This window comes from Halichoerus grypus, chromosome 11, assembly GCF_964656455.1.
Source record: "Halichoerus grypus chromosome 11, mHalGry1.hap1.1, whole genome shotgun sequence".
Classification (NCBI taxonomy): domain Eukaryota; kingdom Metazoa; phylum Chordata; class Mammalia; order Carnivora; family Phocidae; genus Halichoerus; species Halichoerus grypus.
The window spans coordinates 74,625,276-74,631,905 of NC_135722.1; the positions used below are offsets into that span (position 1 = coordinate 74,625,276).

At 36.7% G+C, this 6,630-nt stretch overlaps 1 pseudogene; it reads right to left on the minus strand.

Moving 5' to 3' along the window:
- Window positions 1-281: 281 nt before the first annotated feature.
- On the minus strand, window positions 282-1,623 carry LOC118524690 (splicing factor 45 pseudogene; annotated as a pseudogene).
- Window positions 1,624-6,630: the final 5,007 nt, after the last annotated feature.

The window sequence follows — 6,630 nt, forward strand, 5'->3', positions numbered from 1 at the left end:
AGAATCATCATGAAATCATAGCAAAAAATGTAATCAACTCAGAAGGGGTAATAAAAAAAGAGAAACAACCAGAGAGGCACACAGATTTTTTTTTTTTAAAGGATTTTTATACTATATTGAAAAAAAACACAAAATAAAAAAGGGATCAATCAACATACATCTCGGAAGTCCTTTCAAGGGTCTCTGCCGCACGGCCACGGGCCGCTGACGCCCCTTCCGGCTCTGCTCAGCCTGCCCCTCATTTAAGGATCGTCGGAGATGACTCGTGCTCTGGTTCTTAAAATCAGACTCGTTCCGCCAAATCCAAGACCCTGAACTTATCCAAGTTGTGGAAACAGGCTTCTACCACCGGCCCACCAAAATACCTCCCATTCAGATCAACAATAGCTTTAATTGCTGATTCAACCCTCTCAAATTCTAAAAATACTCCTACTGTTTCATCATCAGGGGCACTAGGAATTTCAAAACATCACACATTTTCCAATTTCGCCATATTTTTCACACTCATCCGTGGTTTCCGCTTCCAAGTCTTCATCTGCCTCTCCTGCACCAACCCTGTCCTTAGGAGGACCACTTTGGTAGGACACTTAAGTATTTCAGTTAACGGATTTGAATCTGACTTCTTGGATGCATCTTTCTCTGTGGCATCACCCATAATGATCTTGCCTCCTTGCTTGCTTGTCTTCTCCATTGACAGTGCTGTGCAGAGCCCGCACTCATGTTTCCCAAGACCGTGGCCTTCCCAGAAGCCATACTTCTGCATGATTTTAGGTGCCAGCCATGTTGTCAAGGAAGGAGTTGCCAGGTCCATTCGGACATCTGGGTCTGTCTTGTTCCTCGTATACTGGGGGAGGAATAGCAGCTTTGGAAGACTGGGAGCGAGGTCTTGAACCTCTTCCTAAGGGAAATCTCAGGGTAACTCTTGGTCTTTCTCTACAAGATAAGTGGGTGGCGCAATGGCAGCTCCACCCATACTTCTTTTCCGCTTCTCTTGCTTGTAATCTTCATCTTCATCAGAATCTGGATTGGGGATGCCTGGGTGGCTCAGTTGGTTAAGCGACGGCCTTCGGCTCAGGTCATGATCCTGGAGTCTCGGGATCGAGTCTGGCATTGGGCTCCCTGCTCAGTGGGAAGTCTGCTTCTCCCTCTGACCCTCCTCCCTCTCATGCTTTCTGTCTCTCATTCTCTCTCTCTCAAATAAATAAATAAAATCTTTTAAAAAAATTAAAAAAAAAAAAAAAGAATCTGGATCTGGTTGCCTAGAAAAACCAATTGCTTCAGGTCTGTCCTTATGCCTCTTTTCTCTCTCCTATTTCTTTTTATCTTTCCAGCTCCCGCTGTCTCTGTTGTTCCTCTCTTTGGTGCTTCACTACTTTCTCATAATCATTAGGAAACACGGAATCATATTCATCAGCTAAAGGAATCAAAACTTCTCCTACAGAAAATCCACTGGGAACAGGATCCTTCAGGCCAGCTGCGACATGTGGGTGGGTGGGGGTGTCTATGATCTGCTGGTCACCTGATGAGCCGCTTCGCTTTAGGTCGATTACTGGGGCAAATACTATACTCTGTTTTGTTCTCTGGCTCTTCAATTGATTCTCAAACATTAAACCAACCTTGCATTCCTAGTACAGTCACTTTATTATGATGTGCTAACTTTTTTTTAACATGTTGGGTGGTTTTGCTAATATTTAATATTTAAATCAATCTCCATGAGGTAGATTGACCTATATTTTTACTTTTTTGGGTAATGTTCTTTCAGATTTTGGTATAAAGGTGAGTTCAGAAGTGTTAACTTTTTTTTCTAACTCCTGGAAGAGCTGGATAGGATTGGTGTTATATCTTTCTTAAATATTTGGAAGAATTCAGTAGTGAGACTTTAGGTTTTCTTTGTGGGACAGGTTTCAATTTGAGCTCAAGATCTTTAATAGTTCTGTTTCTATAATTACTTCTATATAAAGGTTATATTTCTTCTGTGCCCATTTTGGCAAGTTGTGTTTTTTAAGTAATTTGTCTGCCTCATCCAAGTTGTCAAATTTACCAGCATCAAATTATTCATAATATCTTCTTACTATCTTTTTAATGTCTATAAGACATTAAGGAATCATTCAATAAACATATATGAAGTGAAAGAACAATGCAGAAAGAAGTGGAGCTGCCTGGGATAAAGGAGCACCTGCTCTGTCTCCAGGAAATCCCTTGGGTCCTGTGGAACTAAATGTTCTCTAGGCTTCTCACTGCTCCAAAGTTTTATGAGTGATGTTCAACCAGCAGTTAGAAATACAGAATTGGAGTCAGGATAAAGATCGAATCTGGAGATATTTAAAAGGCCCTGCATCTTAAGGTGATAATTAAAGTGTTGGAATTGAACAAAATAGCAAAAAGAGAGAAAAGAGCAAAGAGAGAACTTGAATGAATGTCTGCATTGATGAATTTGGAATTCTGAAAAGAATGGTGACAGCAATGGGGACATGACCACGAGAGAGAAGTAGCCAGAAAGCCAGGAAAATGGACAGTTTTGGAAACCTAGAGGAGACTTTCAATAAAAATGGGGCATAAAACATTGTCAAATGCTATCAGAGAGGTCAAGAGACATGAGAAAGCATGGCTTGACTTGGAGAGGTACTTGGTGACCTTTAAGAGACTAAATTCAATAGTGGTGAGAGTGGAAACAGAATATAGGAAATAAAAAAAGTGAATTGGGTAAGCAACTGGAGACCAAATGTGAATTATCTTGTCAAGAAAATAGGCCACAAAGGAAAAGAAGTAGAATAATATAAGCTTGGGATATTTTGTATGGTCAAGGGAAGGATTTTATGTATTTTTGAATAGAAATGGAACAGTCAGTATAGGGATAAGGAAAGAAAAATCAATATACAGAAGATAGATAATAGAAATCTGAAGGAGTTTCAAGTAGAAGGGAAACCTATAGAATGGGACAAAATATTTGCAAATCATATATCTGATAAGGAATTCATATCCAGAACATATAGAGATATTTGCTCATCCATGTTCATTACATCAATATTTACAACAGCAAAGAGGTGATGAATGTCCATTGACAGATGAATGTAGTATATATATATAAAGAAATAAAATGTAGCATATACATAAAATAGAATATTATTAAGCCTGGGGCACCTGGGTGGCTCGGGAGGCTAAGTGTGCAACTCTTGATTTTGGGTCAGGTTGTGATCCCAGGGTCCTGGGATGGAGCCCTGCGTCGGACTCTGCACTCAGCAGGAATTCTACTTCAAGATTTCTGTCCCTCTTCCTCTGCCCCTCCCCTCCTCAAACAAATAAATAAATCTTAAAAAAAAAAAAAGAATATTATTAAGCCTTTATAAAGAGGGTAATCCTGTCACATGCTACAATAGAGATGAACCTTGAAATTATGCTAAATGAAATAAGCCAGTCACAAAAAGACCAATACTATATGACTCTACTCATATGAGATATCTAAAGTATTCAAATTCATAGAAACAGAAAGTAGAATGGTTCTTGCCAGAGGCTGGGGGAAAGGAGAAATAGGAAGTTGGTGTTCAATGGGTGTAAAGTTTCTGTTTTGCATAATGAAAAAGTTCTAGAGATCTGTTAAACAACAATGTAAAGATACTTAAAAATGGTTAAGGTGGTAAATTACAAATGTTTGTGATTGTCCAAATACCCTAAATGGTCTCATTGATTGGTTTTACAAGTAAATGTTATAATACAAATTTATAAAATAAATATTTTAAAAAGATAATTGACTATTTGGTTAAGTGTCTGACTCTTGATTTTCTCAGGTCATGATCTCAGGTGCCTGAGATTGAGCCCTGCGATGGGCTCTGCACTCAGTGCAGAGTCTGCTTAATATTCTCTCTCTCCCTCTCCCCCTGCTCCTCTCCCCACTCGCACTCTCTCTCAAATTATTAAATAAAATCTTTTAAAATAAAGATAACTGACTATTTAAACAACAATGATAACAATTTTTCCAGAGTTTACAACATCTAAAAGTAAAATATATGTCGACAATTATATAATGGCTGAGGGGAGAAATGGAAGTTTCTTAAACTATACATAAAGAGGTATATTATCTCTTGAAGGTAGCACATGAAAAGTTAAAGCCATATACTGTAATCACTAAAGTGACCACTAAAATAGCAAAACAAAGAAATATTGCTAACCTTCATGATAAAAGCACTCAACAGATTAGGAATAGAAGAGAACTTTTCAACCTGATAAATGACATCTATAAAAACCCAAAACTAACATCATACTTAGTGGTGAAAGACTGAATGCTTGCCATCTAAGATCAAGTCAAGACAAGGATGTCCGTTCTCACCACTTCTATTAAACATTGTACTGGAGGTTCTAGCCAGAAAATAAAATAAAAGGCATCCAGATTGGAAAAGAAGTAAAAGTATCACTATTTGCAGATGACATGCTCTTGTATATAGAAAATCATAAGGAATTCACTGAAAAAACTATTAAGACTAATGAGTTCAACAACACTCCAGAATATAAGATCAATATACAAGAAATCAATTATATTTCTAAAAGGACCAATGAGCAAACTGAAAATTAAGTTAAAAAACAATTTTATGTACAAAACTATCAAAAAGAATAAAATACTTTGGAATAAACTTAACAAAAGTGCAAAACTTTTGCTCTGAGAACTACAAAACATTATTGAAAGAAATTAAAGAAGCACTAAATAAATGGAAAGACATCTTATGTTCATGGATCAAAACACTTATTGTTAAGATGATAACATTCTCCACACTGATCTACGGATTCAGTGCAATCTCTTTCAAAATTCCAGGTAACTTCTTTACAAAAATCAATAAGCTGATCCGAAAATTCATATGGAAATGCAAGGAACCCAGAAGAGCCAAAACAGTCTTAAAAAAGAAGAGAGTTGGAGGCCTCACACTTTCTGATTTCAAAACTTACTAGAAAACTGTCAGTCAAGACATGTGGTACTGGCATAAGGATAGACACATAGATCAATGGAAGAGAATGGAGAATCCAGAAATAAACCCTCCCATTTATGGGCCATTGACTTTTGACAGGGGTGTCAACACAATTCAGTGGAGGAAATAACAGTCTCTTCAACAAATGGTGCTGGGAAAACTGGATATCCACATGCAAAAAAATGAAGTTAGATTCATACATCACACTGTAATGGGATACAAAAATTAACTCAAAATGGTCAAAGACTTAAATGTAAGAGCTAAAACTATAAACCTTTTAGAAGAAAGCATATAGGGGGAAAAAATCTTCATGATATTGGATTTGGCAGTGGTTTCTTGGATGTGACACCAAAAGCAAAAGCATTAAATGGAAAAACAGATAAATGAGACTACATCAAAATTAAAACTTATTGAAATCAAAGGACATTATCAATAAAATGAAAAGGCAGCCCATGGAATAGGAGAAATATTTACAAGTCATACATCTGATAAGACATTAATACTCAAAATACATAAAGAACTCCTACAACTCAACAACAAATGATCCAACAAGCAATATACTTGAATAGACATCTCTTCAAAGAAGATATACAGATACCCTATAAGCATATGAAAAGATGTTCAACATCACAGTCATTGGTAATGGCTGTATGACACTGTGAGTATACTTAATGCTATTGAACTGTATGCTTAAAAATGGTTAAATTTTATGTGTATTTTACCACAATAAAAATAAAGCAGTTAGACCCTCAAATTCCCCATTCTGAGCAGCTAGATGGCTGATAATGAAGGAGAACTAAATCCTTATCTTTCAAAGTAGGAAATCAACATATAATACCTAAGATTGAAAACATAACACATCAAAATAAACATTTTGCTATATGGTCGTAAATACTCAATTATCATTGGAGAAATGCAAATCAAAACCACAAAGAGATACTACTTCATACTAACTAGGATAGTTGGCTATTATTATTATTATTATTATTATTATTTTTAAAAAAGGAAAGTAACAAGTGTTGGTAGGGACATAGAGAAACTGGAACCCTTGTACATTGCTGTTGGGAATGTGAAATGGTGTGAACACTTGAAAAAGTTTGATGGTTCCTTTAAAAGTTAAACATGGAATTGCCACATGATCCAGCAATTCCATTTTTAGGTATGTACTCAAAAGAATTGAAAGCAGGAACTCAAATAGGTAACTTGTATGTCAGTGCTCATTGTTGCATTATTGGAAACCGGCAAAGGTGGAAACAACTCAAACATCCATCAACAGATGAATAAGGAAATGTGGTATGTCCACACAATGGAATACTATTCAGCTTTAAAAGAATGCAGTTCTTATATATGCTATAACATAGATGAACTTTAAAAACATTATTCTAAGAGAGGTGCCTGGGTGGCTCAGTCCGTTAGGCATCCGCTCTTGGTTTCAGCTCAGGTCATGATCTCATGGGTTGTGGGATGGAGCTCCATGTCTAGCTCCATGCTCAAGGGGGAGTCAGCTTGAAAGATTCTCTCCCTCTGCCCCTCCCCCCGACTCTCTCTCTCTTAAATAAATAATCTTAAAAAAAAATTATGCTAAGTGTAATAAGCCAGACACGAAAGGTAAAATACTGTATGATTCCACTTATATGAGGTACCTAAAGTAGCCAAATTCATAGAGACAGGAACT